This window comes from Lytechinus pictus, chromosome 13 (genome assembly GCF_037042905.1).
Source record: "Lytechinus pictus isolate F3 Inbred chromosome 13, Lp3.0, whole genome shotgun sequence".
Classification (NCBI taxonomy): Eukaryota; Metazoa; Echinodermata; class Echinoidea; order Temnopleuroida; family Toxopneustidae; genus Lytechinus; species Lytechinus pictus.
Genome location: NC_087257.1, coordinates 4,577,817 through 4,591,370, shown reverse-complemented (window position 1 = coordinate 4,591,370; position 13,554 = coordinate 4,577,817).

Here is a 13,554-nt window from a genome sequence, read left to right as displayed (position 1 = left end):
CGACGGCCTAGCCAGGGTAACCACGTATCCTTACCTGTAGAATTTTACTCGGGCAAGCAGATAAACACTAGCTTGACCCGGCGCATGCACATTTAGGGGGCTCAAATTAACAAAATTAAAGGGAATAAAGGGCTATTTATCGCATTTTTTAAAATTAAAATAAAGTATTTTTTCAAGGGGCCCCCAGGGATATCCCGACGGCCTAGCCAGGGTATCCACGTATCCTAACCTGTAGAACTCGACTCGGGCAAGCAGAAAAACACTAGCTTGACCCGGCGCATGCACATTTAGGGGGCGCAAATTAACAAAATTAAAGGGAATAAAGGGCTATTTATCGCATTTTTTAAAATTAAAATAAAGTATTTTTTCAAGGGGCCCCCAGGGATATCCCGACGGCCTAGCCAGGGTAACCACGTATCCTAACCTGTAGAACTCGACTCGGACAAGCAGATAAACACTAGCTTGACCCGGCGCATGCACATTTAGGGGGCGCAAATTATCAAAATTAAAGGGAATAAAGGGCTATTTATCGCATTTTTAAAAATTAAAATAAAGTATTTTTTTCAAGGGCCCCCCAGGGATATCCCGACGGCCTAGCCAGGGTAACCACGTATCCTTACCTGTAGAATTTTACTCGGGCAAGCAGATAAACACTAGCTTGACCCGGCGCATGCACATTTAGGGGGCTCAAATTAACAAAATTAAAGGGAATAAAGGGCTATTTATCGCATTTTTTAAAATTAAAATAAAGTATTTTTTCAAGGGGCCCCCAGGGATATCCCGACGGCCTAGCCAGGGTATCCACGTATCCTAACCTGTAGAACTCGACTCGGGCAAGCAGAAAAACACTAGCTTGACCCGGCGCATGCACATTTAGGGGGCGCAAATTAACAAAATTAAAGGGAATAAAGGGCTATTTATCGCATTTTTTAAAATTAAAATAAAGTATTTTTTCAAGGGGCCCCCAGGGATATCCCGACGGCCTAGCCAGGGTAACCACGTATCCTAACCTGTAGAACTCGACTCGGACAAGCAGATAAACACTAGCTTGACCCGGCGCATGCACATTTAGGGGGCGCAAATTATCAAAATTAAAGGGAATAAATGGCTATTTATCGAATTTTTTAAAATTAAAATAAAGTATTTTTTTCAAGGGGCCCCCAGGGATATCCCGACGGCCTAGCCAGGGTATCCACGTATCCTAACCTGTAGAACTCGACTCGGGCAAGCAGAAAAACACTAGCTTGACCCGGCGCATCCACATTTAGGGGGCTCAAATTAACAAAATTAAAGGGAATAAAGGGCTATTTATCGCATTTTTTAAAATTAAAATAAAGTATTTTTTTCAAGGGGCCCCCAGGGATATCCCGACGGCCTAGCCAGGGTAACCACGTATCCTAACCTGTAGAATTCGACTCGGACAAGCAGAAAAACACTAGCTTGACCCGGCGCATGCACATTTAGGGGGCGCAAATTAACAAAATTAAAGGGAATAAAGGGCTATTTATCGCATTTTTAAAAATTAAAATAAAGTATTTTTTTCAAGGGGCCCCCAGGGATATCCCGACGGCCTAGCCAGGGTAACCACGTATCCTAACCTGTAGAACTCGACTCGGACAAGCAGAAAAACACTAGCTTGACCCGGCGCATGCACATTTAGGGGGCGCAAATTAACAAAATTAAAGGGAATAAAGGGCTATTTATCGCATTTAAAAAAATTAAAATAAAGTATTTTTTCAAGGGCCCCCCAGGGATATCCCGACGGCCTAGCCAGGGTAACCACGTATCCTTACCTGTAGAACTCGACTCGGGCAAGCAGATAAACACTAGCTTGACCCGGCGCATGCACATTTAGGGGGCGCAAATTAACAAAAATTAAAGGGAATAAAGGGCTATTTATCACATTTTTTAAAATTAAAATAAAGTATTTTTTTCAAGGGGCCCCCAGGGATATCCCGACGGCCTAGCCAGGGTAACCACGTATCCTAACCTGTAGAACTTGACTCGGGCAAGCAGATTAACACTAACTTGACCCGGCGCATGCACATTTAGTGGGCTCAAATTAACAAAATTAAAGGGAATAAAGGGCTATTTATCGCATTTTAAAAAATTAAAATAAAGTATTTTTTTTCAAGGGGCCCCCAGGGATATCCCGACGGCCTAGCCAGGGTATCCACGTATCCTAACCTGTAGAACTCGACTCGGGCAAGCAGAAAAACACTAGCTTGACCCGGCGCATGCACATTTAGGGGGCGCAAATTAACAAAATTAAAGGGAATAAAGGGCTATTTATCGCATTTTTTAAAATTAAAATAAAGTATTTTTTCAAGGGGCCCCCAGGGATATCCCGACGGCCTAGCCAGGGTAACCACGTATCCTAACCTGTAGAACTCGACTCGGACAAGCAGATAAACACTAGCTTGACCCGGCGCATGCACATTTAGGGGGCGCAAATTATCAAAATTAAAGGGAATAAATGGCTATTTATCGAATTTTTTAAAATTAAAATAAAGTATTTTTTTCAAGGGGCCCCCAGGGATATCCCGACGGCCTAGCCAGGGTATCCACGTATCCTAACCTGTAGAACTCGACTCGGGCAAGCAGAAAAACACTAGCTTGACCCGGCGCATCCACATTTAGGGGGCTCAAATTAACAAAATTAAAGGGAATAAAGGGCTATTTATCGCATTTTTTAAAATTAAAATAAAGTATTTTTTTCAAGGGGCCCCCAGAGATATCCCGACGGCCTAGCCAGGGTAACCACGTATCCTAACCTGTAGAATTCGACTCGGACAAGCAGAAAAACACTAGCTTGACCCGGCGCATGCACATTTAGGGGGCGCAAATTAAAAAAAATTAAAGGGAATAAAGGGCTATTTATCGCATTTTTAAAAATTAAAATAAAGTATTTTTTTCAAGGGGCCCCCAGGGATATCCCGACGGCCTAGCCAGGGTAACCACGTATCCTAACCTGTAGAACTCGACTCGGGCAAGCAGATAAACACTAGCTTGACCCGGCGCATGCACATTTAGGGGGCGCAAATTAACAAAAATTAAAGGGAATAAAGGGCTATTTATCACATTTTTTTAAATTAAAATAAAGTATTTTTTTCAAGGGGCCCCCAGGGATATCCCGACGGCCTAGCCAGGGTAACCACGTATCCTAACCTGTAGAGCTTGACTCGGGCAAGCAGATTAACACTAACTTGACCCGGCGCATGCACATTTAGTGGGCTCAAATTAACAAAATTAAAGGGAATAAAGGGCTATTTATCGCATTTTTAAAAATTAAAATAAAGTATTTTTTTCAAGGGGCCCCCAGGGATATCCCGACGGCCTAGCCAGGGTATCCACGTATCCTAACCTGTAGAACTTGACTCGGGCAAGCAGATAAACACTAACTTGACCCGGCGCATGCACATTTAGGGGGCTCAAATTAACAAAATTAAAGGGAATAAAGGGCTATTTATCGCATTTTTTAAATTAAAATAAAGTATTTTTTCAAGGGGCCCCCAGGGATATCCCGACGGCCTAGCCAGGGTAACCACGTATCCTAACCTGTAGAACTCGACTCGGGCAAGCAGAAAAACACTACCTTGACCCGGCGCATGCACATTTAGGGGGCGCAAATTAACAAAATTAAAGGGAATAAAGGGCTATTTATCGCATTTTTTTAAATTAAAATAAAGTATTTTTTCAAGGGGCCCCCAGGGATATCCCGACGGCCTAGCCAGGGTAACCACGTATCCTAACCTGTAGAACTCGACTCGGACAAGCAGAAAAACACTAGCTTGACCCGGCGCATGCACATTTAGGGGGCGCAAATTAACAAAATTAAAGGGAATAAAGGGCTATTTATCGCATTTTTTTAAATTAAAATAAAGTATTTTTTCAAGGGGCCCCCAGGGATATCCCGACGGCCTAGCCAGGGTAACCACGTATCCTAACCTGTAGAATTTTACTCGGGCAAGCAGATAAACACTAGCTTGACCCGGCGCATGCACATTTAGGGGGCTCAAATTAACAAAATTAAAGGGAATAAAGGGCTATTTATCGCATTTTTAAAAATTAAAATAAAGTATTTTTTTTCAAAGGGGCCCCCAGGGATATCCCGACGGCCTAGCCAGGGTATCCACGTATCCTAACCTGTACAATTCGACTCGGGCAAGCAGATAAACACTAACTTGACCCGGTGCATGCACATTTAGGGGGCTCAAATAAACAAAATTAAAGGGAATAAAGGGCTAGTTAATGCATTTTTTTAATTAAAATAAAGTATTTTTTTTCAAGGGCCCCCCAGGGATATCCCGACGGCCTAGCCAGGGTAACCACGTATCCTTACCTGTACAATTCGACTCGGGCAAGCAGATAAACACTAGCTTGACCCGGCGCATGCACATTTAGGGGGCGCAAATTAACAAAATTAAAGGGAATAAAGGGCTATTTATCACATTTTTTTAAATTAAAATAAAGTATTTTTTTCAAGGGGCCCCCAGGGATATCCCGACGGCCTAGCCAGGGTAACCACGTATCCTTACCTGTAGAACTTTACTCGGGCAAGCAGATAAACACTAACTTGACCCGGCGCATGCACATTTAGGGGGCTCAAATTAACAAAATTAAAGGGAATAAAGGGCTATTTATCGCATTTTTAAAAATTAAAATAAAGTATTTTTTTTCAAGGGCCCCCCAGGGATATCCCGACGGCCTAGCCAGGGTAACCACGTATCCTAACCTGTAGAATTTTACTCGGGCAAGCAGATAAACACTAGCTTGACCCGGCGCATGCACATTTAGGGGGCTCAAATTAACAAAATTAAAGGGAATAAAGGGCTATTTATCGCATTTTTAAAAATTAAAATAAAGTATTTTTTCAAGGGGCCCCCAGGGATATCCCGACGGCCTAGCCAGGGTATCCACGTATCCTAACCTGTAGAACTCGACTCGGGCAAGCAGAAAAACACTAGCTTGACCCGGCGCATGCACATTTAGGGGGCGCAAATTAACAAAATTAAAGGGAATAAAGGGCTATTTATCGCATTTTTTAAAATTAAAATAAAGTATTTTTTCAAGGGGCCCCCAGGGATATCCCGACGGCCTAGCCAGGGTAACCACGTATCCTAACCTGTAGAACTCGACTCGGACAAGCAGATAAACACTAGCTTGACCCGGCGCATGCACATTTAGGGGGCGCAAATTATCAAAATTAAAGGGAATAAATGGCTATTTATCGAATTTTTTATAATTAAAATAAAGTATTTTTTTCAAGGGGCCCCCAGGGATATCCCGACGGCCTAGCCAGGGTATCCACGTATCCTAACCTGTAGAACTCGACTCGGGCAAGCAGAAAAACACTAGCTTGACCCGGCGCATCCACATTTAGGGGGCTCAAATTAACAAAATTAAAGGGAATAAAGGGCTATTTATCGCATTTTTTAAAATTAAAATAAAGTATTTTTTTCAAGGGGCCCCCAGGGATATCCCGACGGCCTAGCCAGGGTAACCACGTATCCTAACCTGTAGAATTCGACTCGGACAAGCAGAAAAACACTAGCTTGACCCGGCGCATGCACATTTAGGGGGCGCAAATTAACAAAATTAAAGGGAATAAAGGGCTATTTATCGCATTTTTAAAAATTAAAATAAAGTATTTTTTTCAAGGGGCCCCCAGGGATATCCCGACGGCCTAGCCAGGGTAACCACGAATCCTAACCTGTAGAACTCGACTCGGGCAAGCAGATAAACACTAGCTTGACCCGGCGCATGCACATTTAGGGGGCTCAAATTAACAAAATTAAAGGGAATAAAGGGCTATTTATCGCATTTAAAAAAATTAAAAAAAAGTATTTTTTCAAGGGCCCCCAAGGGATATCCCGACGGCCTAGCCAGGGTAACCACGTATCCTTACCTGTAGAACTCGACTCGGGCAAGCAGATAAACACTAGCTTGACCCGGCGCATGCACATTTAGGGGGCGCAAATTAACAAAAATTAAAGGGAATAAAGGGCTATTTATCACATTTTTTTTAATTAAAATAAAGTATTTTTTTCAAGGGGCCCCCAGGGATATCCCGACGGCCTAGCCAGGGTAACCACGTATCCTAACCTGTAGAACTTGACTCGGGCAAGCAGATTAACACTAACTTGACCCGGCGCATGCACATTTAGTGGGCTCAAATTAACAAAATTAAAGGGAATAAAGGGCTATTTATCGCATTTTTAAAAATTAAAATAAAGTATTTTTTTTCAAGGGGCCCCCAGGGATATCCCGACGGCCTAGCCAGGGTATCCACGTATCCTAACCTGTAGAACTTGACTCGGGCAAGCAGATAAACACTAATTTGACCCGGCGCATGCACATTTAGGGGGCGCAAATTAACAAAATTAAAGGGAATAAAGGGCTATTTATCGCATTTTTTTAATTAAAATAAAGTATTTTTTCAAGGGGCCCCCAGGGATATCCCGACGGCCTAGCCAGGGTAACCACGTATCCTAACCTGTAGAACTCGACTCGGACAAGCAGAAAAACACTAGCTTGACCCGGCGCATGCACATTTAGGGGGCGCAAATTAACAAAATTAAAGGGAATAAAGGGCTATTTATCGCATTTTTTTAAATTAAAATAAAGTATTTTTTCAAGAGGCCCCCAGGGATATCCCGACGGCCTAGCCAGGGTAACCACGTATCCTAACCTGTAGAATTTTACTCGGGCAAGCAGATAAACACTAGCTTGACCCGGCGCATGCACATTTAGGGGGCTCAAATTAACAAAATTAAAGGGAATAAAGGGCTATTTATCGCATTTTTAAAAATTAAAATAAAGTATTTTTTTTCAAAGGGGCCCCCAGGGATATCCCGACGACCTAGCCAGGGCATCCACGTATCCTAACCTGTACAATTCGACTCGGGCAAGCAGATAAACACTAACTTGACCCGGCGCATGCACATTTAGGGGGCTCAAATAAACAAAATTAAAGGGAATAAAGGGCTAGTTATCGCATTTTTTAAATTAAAATAAAGTATTTTTTTCAAGGGCCCACCAGGGATATCCCGACGGCCTAGCCAGGGTAACCACGTATCCTTACCTGTAGAACTCGACTCGGGCAAGCAGATAAACACTAGCTTGACCCGGCGCATGCACATTTAGGGGGCGCAAATTAACAAAATTAAAGGGAATAAAGGGCTATTTATCACATTTTTTTAAATTAAAATAAAGTATTTTTTTCAAGGGGCCCCCAGGGATATCCCGACGGCCTAGCCAGGGTAACCACGTATCCTTACCTGTAGAACTTTACTCGGGCAAGCAGATAAACACTAACTTGACCCGGCGCATGCACATTTAGGGGGCTCAAATTAACAAAATTAAAGGGAATAAAGGGCTATTTATCGCATTTTTAAAAATTAAAATAAAGTATTTTTTTCAAAGGGGCCCCCAGGGATATCCCGACGGCCTAGCCAGGGTATCCACGTATCCTAACCTGTACAATTCGACTCGGGCAAGCAGATAAACACTAACTTGACCCGGCGCATGCACATTTAGGGGGCTCAAATAAACAAAATTAAAGGGAATAAAGGGCTAGTTAATGCATTTTTTTTAATTAAAATAAAGTATTTTTTTTCAAGGGCCCCCCAGGGATATCCCGACGGCCTAGCCAGGGTAACCACGTATCCTTACCTGTAGAACTCGACTCGGGCAAGCAGATAAACACTAGCTTGACCCGGCGCATGCACATTTAGGGGGCGCAAATTAACAAAATTAAAGGGAATAAAGGGCTATTTATCACATTTTTTTAAATTAAAATAAAGTATTTTTTTCAAGGGGCCCCCAGGGATATCCCGACGGCCTAGCCAGGGTAACCACGTATCCTTACCTGTAGAACTCGACTCGGACAAGCAGAAAAACACTAACTTGACCCGGCGCATGCACATTTAAGGGGCGCAAATTAACAAAATTAAAGGGAATAAAGGGCTATTTATCGCATTTTTTTAAATTAAAATAAAGTATTTTTTCAAGAGGCCCCCAGGGATATCCCGACGGCCTAGCCAGGGTAACCACGTATCCTAACCTGTAGAATTTTACTCGGGCAAGCAGATAAACACTAGCTTGACCCGGCGCATGCACATTTAGGGGGCTCAAATTAACAAAATTAAAGGGAATAAAGGGCTATTTATCGCATTTTTAAAAATTAAAATAAAGTATTTTTTTTCAAAGGGGCCCCCAGGGATATCCCGACGACCTAGCCAGGGCATCCACGTATCCTAACCTGTACAATTCGACTCGGGCAAGCAGATAAACACTAACTTGACCCGGCGCATGCACATTTAGGGGGCTCAAATAAACAAAATTAAAGGGAATAAAGGGCTAGTTATCGCATTTTTTAAATTAAAATAAAGTATTTTTTTCAAGGGCCCACCAGGGATATCCCGACGGCCTAGCCAGGGTAACCACGTATCCTTACCTGTAGAACTCGACTCGGGCAAGCAGATAAACACTAGCTTGACCCGGCGCATGCACATTTAGGGGGCGCAAATTAACAAAATTAAAGGGAATAAAGGGCTATTTATCACATTTTTTTAAATTAAAATAAAGTATTTTTTTCAAGGGGCCCCCAGGGATATCCCGACGGCCTAGCCAGGGTAACCACGTATCCTTACCTGTAGAACTTTACTCGGGCAAGCAGATAAACACTAACTTGACCCGGCGCATGCACATTTAGGGGGCTCAAATTAACAAAATTAAAGCGAATAAAGGGCTATTTATCGCATTTTTAAAAATTAAAATAAAGTATTTTTTTCAAAGGGGCCCCCAGGGATATCCCGACGGCCTAGCCAGGGTATCCACGTATCCTAACCTGTACAATTCGACTCGGGCAAGCAGATAAACACTAACTTGACCCGGCGCATGCACATTTAGGGGGCTCAAATAAACAAAATTAAAGGGAATAAAGGGCTAGTTAATGCATTTTTTTTAATTAAAATAAAGTATTTTTTTTCAAGGGCCCCCCAGGGATATCCCGACGGCCTAGCCAGGGTAACCACGTATCCTTACCTGTAGAACTCGACTCGGGCAAGCAGATAAACACTAGCTTGACCCGGCGCATGCACATTTAGGGGGCGCAAATTAACAAAATTAAAGGGAATAAAGGGCTATTTATCACATTTTTTTAAATTAAAATAAAGTATTTTTTTCAAGGGGCCCCCAGGGATATCCCGACGGCCTAGCCAGGGTAACCACGTATCCTTACCTGTAGAACTCGACTCGGACAAGCAGAAAAACACTAACTTGACCCGGCGCATGCACATTTAAGGGGCGCAAATTAACAAAATTAAAGGGAATAAAGGGCTATTTATCGCATTTTTAAAAATTAAAATAAAGTATTTTTTTCAAGGGGCCCCCAGGGATATCCCGACGGCCTAGCCAGAGTAACCACGTATCCTAACCTGTAGAACTCGACTCGGGCAAGCAGATAAACACTAGCTTAATCCGGCGCATGCACATTTAGGGGGCTCAAATTAACAAAATTAAAGGGAATAAAGGGCTATTTATCGCATTTTTTAAAATTAAAATAAAGTATTTTTTTCAAGGGCCCCCCAGGGATATCCCGACGGCCTAGCCAGGGTAACCACGTATCCTAACCTGTAGAACTTTACTCGGGCAAGCAGATTAACACTAGCTTGACCCGGCGCATGCACATTTAGGGGGGCGCAAATTAACAAAATTAAAGGGAATAAAGGGCTATTTATCGCATTTTTAAAAATTAAAATAAAGTATTTTTTTTCAAGGGGCCCCCAGGGATATCCCGACGGCCTAGCCAGGGTATCCACATATCCTAACCTGTAGAACTCGACTCGGGCAAGCAGATAAACACTAACTTGACCCGGCGCATGCACATTTAGGGGGCGCAAAATAACAAAAATTAAAGGGAATAAAGGGCTATTTATCACATTTTTTTAAATTAAAATAAAGTATTTTTTTCAAGGGGCCCCCAGGGATATCCCGACGGCCTAGCCAGGGTATCCACGTATCCTAACCTGTAGAACTCGACTCGGGCAAGCAGATAAACACTAGCTTGACCCGGCGCATGCACATTTAGGGGGCTCAAATTAACAAATTTAAAGGGAATAAAGGGCTATTTATCGCATTTTTTAAAATTAAAATAAAGTATTTTTTTCAAGGGGCCCCCAGGGATATCCCGACGGCCTAGCCAGGGTAACCACGTATCCTAACCTGTAGAACTCGACTCGGGCAAGCAGATAAACACTAGCTTGACCCGGCGCATGCACATTTAGGGGGCTCAAATTAACAAAATTAAAGGGAATAAAGGGCTATTTATCGCATTTTTTTAAATTAAATAAAGTATTTTTTCAAGGGGCCCCCAGGGATATCCCAACGGCCTAGCCAGGGTAACCACGTATCCTTACCTGTAGAACTCGACTCGGGCAAGCAGATAAACACTAGCTTGACCCGGCGCATGCACATTTAGGGGGCGCAAATTAACAAAATTAAAGGGAATAAAGGGCTATTTATCGCATTTTTTAAAATTAAAATAAAGTATTTTTTTCAAGGGGCCCCCAGGGATATCCCGACGGCCTAGCCAGGGTAACCACGTATCCTTACCTGTAGAACTCGACTCGGGCAAGCAGAAAAACACTAGCTTGACCCGGTGCATGCACATTTAGGGGGCCCAAATTAACAAAATTAAAGGGAATAAAGGGCTATTTATCGCATTTTTTTAAATTAAAATAAAGTATTTTTTTCAAGGGGCCCCCAGGGATATCCCGACGGCCTAGCCAGGGTAACCACGTATCCTAACCTGTAGAACTCGACTCGGACAAGCAGAAAAACACTAACTTGACCCGGCGCATGCACATTTAGGGGGCGCAAATTAACAAAATTAAAGGGAATAAAGGGCTATTTATCGCATTTTTTAAAATTAAATAAAGTATTTTTTCAAGGGGCCCCCAGGGATATCCCGACGGCCTAGCCAGGGTATCCACGTATCCTAACCTGTAGAACTCGACTCGGACAAGCAGAAAAACACTAACTTGACCCGGCGCATGCACATTTAAGGGGCTCAAATTAACAAAATTAAAGGGAATAAAGGGCTATTTATCGCATTTTTAAAAATTAAAATAAAGTATTTTTTTCAAGGGGCCCCCAGGGATATCCCGACGGCCTAGCCAGGGTAACCACGTATCCTTACCTGTAGAACTCGACTCGGGCAAGCAGAAAAACACTAGCTTAATCCGGCGCATGCACATTTAGGGGGCTCAAATTAACAAAATTAAAGGGAATAAAGGGCTATTTATCGCATTTTTTAAGATTAAAATAAAGTATTTTTTCAAGGGCCCCCCAGGGATATCCCGACGGCCTAGCCAGGGTAACCACGTATCCTAACCTGTAGAACTTTACTCGGGCAAGCAGATTAACACTAGCTTGACCCGGCGCATGCACATTTAGGGGGGCGCAAATTAACAAAATTAAAGGGAATAAAGGGCTATTTATCGCATTTTTAAAAATTAAAATAAAGTATTTTTTTTCAAGGGGCCCCCAGGGATATCCCGACGGCCTAGCCAGGGTATCCACGTATTCTAACCTGTAGAACTCGACTCGGGCAAGCAGATAAACACTAACTTGACCCGGCGCATGCACATTTAGGGGGCGCAAATCGGGCAAGCAGATAAACACTAGTTTGACCCGGTGCATGCACATTTAGGGGGCTCAAATTAACAAAATTAAAGGGAATAAAGGGCTATTTATCGCATTTTTTAAAATTAAAATAAAGTATTTTTTCAAGGGCCCCCCAGGGATATCCCGACGGCCTAGCCAGGGTAACCACGTATCCTAACCTGTAGAACTTTACTCGGGCAAGCAGATTAACACTAGCTTGACCCGGCGCATGCACATTTAGGGGGCGCAAATTAACAAAATTAAAGGGAATAAAGGGCTATTTATCGCATTTTTAAAAATTAAAATAAAGTATTTTTTTTCAAGGGGCCCCCAGGGATATCCCGACGGCCTAGCCAGGGTATCCACGTATCCTAACCTGTAGAACTCGACTCGGGCAAGCAGATAAACACTAGCTTGACCCGGCGCATGCACATTTAGGGGGCTCAAATTAACAAAATTAAAGGGAATAAAGGGCTATTTATCGCATTTTTTAAAATTAAAATAAAGTATTTTTTCAAGGGCCCCCCAGGGATATCCCGACGGCCTAGCCAGGGTAACCACGTATCCTAACCTGTAGAACTTTACTCGGGCAAGCAGATTAACACTAGCTTGACCCGGCGCATGCACATTTAGGGGGCGCAAATTAACAAAATTAAAGGGAATAAAGGGCTATTTATCGCATTTTAAAAAATTAAAATAAAGTATTTTTTTTCAAGGGGCCCCCTGGGATATCCCGACGGCCTAGCCAGGGTATCCACGTATCCTAACCTGTAGAACTCGACTCGGGCAAGCAGATAAACACTAGCTTGACCCGGTGCATGCACATTTAGGGGGCTCAAATTAACAAAATTAAAGGGAATAAAGGGCTATTTATCGCATTTTTTAAAATTAAATAAAGTATTTTTTCAAGGGGCCCCCAGGGATATCCCGACGGCCTAGCCAGGGTAACCACGTATCCTTACCTGTAGAACTCGACTCGGGCAAGCAGATAAACACTAGCTTGACCCGGCGCATGCACATTTAGGGGGCTGAAATTAATAAAATTAAAGGGAATAAAGGGCTATTTATCGCATTTTTTAAAATTAAAATAAAGTATTTTTTTCAAGGGGCCCCCAGGGATATCCCGACGGCCTAGCCAGGGTAACAACGTATCCTAACCTGCGCATGCACATTTAGGGGGCAACTCGTTAAAGCATCTCATGAGCAGATCTTATTCATCTATTATACTCAGTCCTTATTCCTCCGCCAATAAATAGTTCCGGAAGCTTAGTGACACCTGTATTTTTCTTTCATTTGCACAAAATGTGTTCAGTGGTTGCCCATTCTTTGTTTATATAAGCAGTCTAATCATTATACATACTCGTTTTTGTAATCAACTTACCAAAAAAAAATGAGAATGGGTTGGGTCGAATGAATATCTTTAGCTTTCTGTTGTAGATCGTCATCTCTTGGAGAAAAGATGGGGGCGTATATCGATAGAAAACGTATTGTCAAAATATAAAATATGAGTATAAAGCTCCTATGATCTTCAAATGATTCTCATGAGACATTTTATTTTGCATGTGTAGCCTTCAATTTATTTAATTAGCAAGGAGTTATACCCCTCCAATGAATTTTAATGAACTAAAATGTCTCTTTTAGACGATATCGCGTGACTAATTTCAAATCTATTGATTGATTGATCGACTAAATTTCCAAAGCGACTATCACATAATTAGAATTAAATTTCAAAATCATTTTAAAAGGCCAAAATTTTCCGGCTTGCTTCGCTCGTTGGCTACTTTTTCAAAATTAATTATTCCACATTTGCTTTGGTGTGCTGCCTCAACATATTTCGTTTATTATCCGCAACTGCGTTGAACTTAATATAATATGTGGTGTATG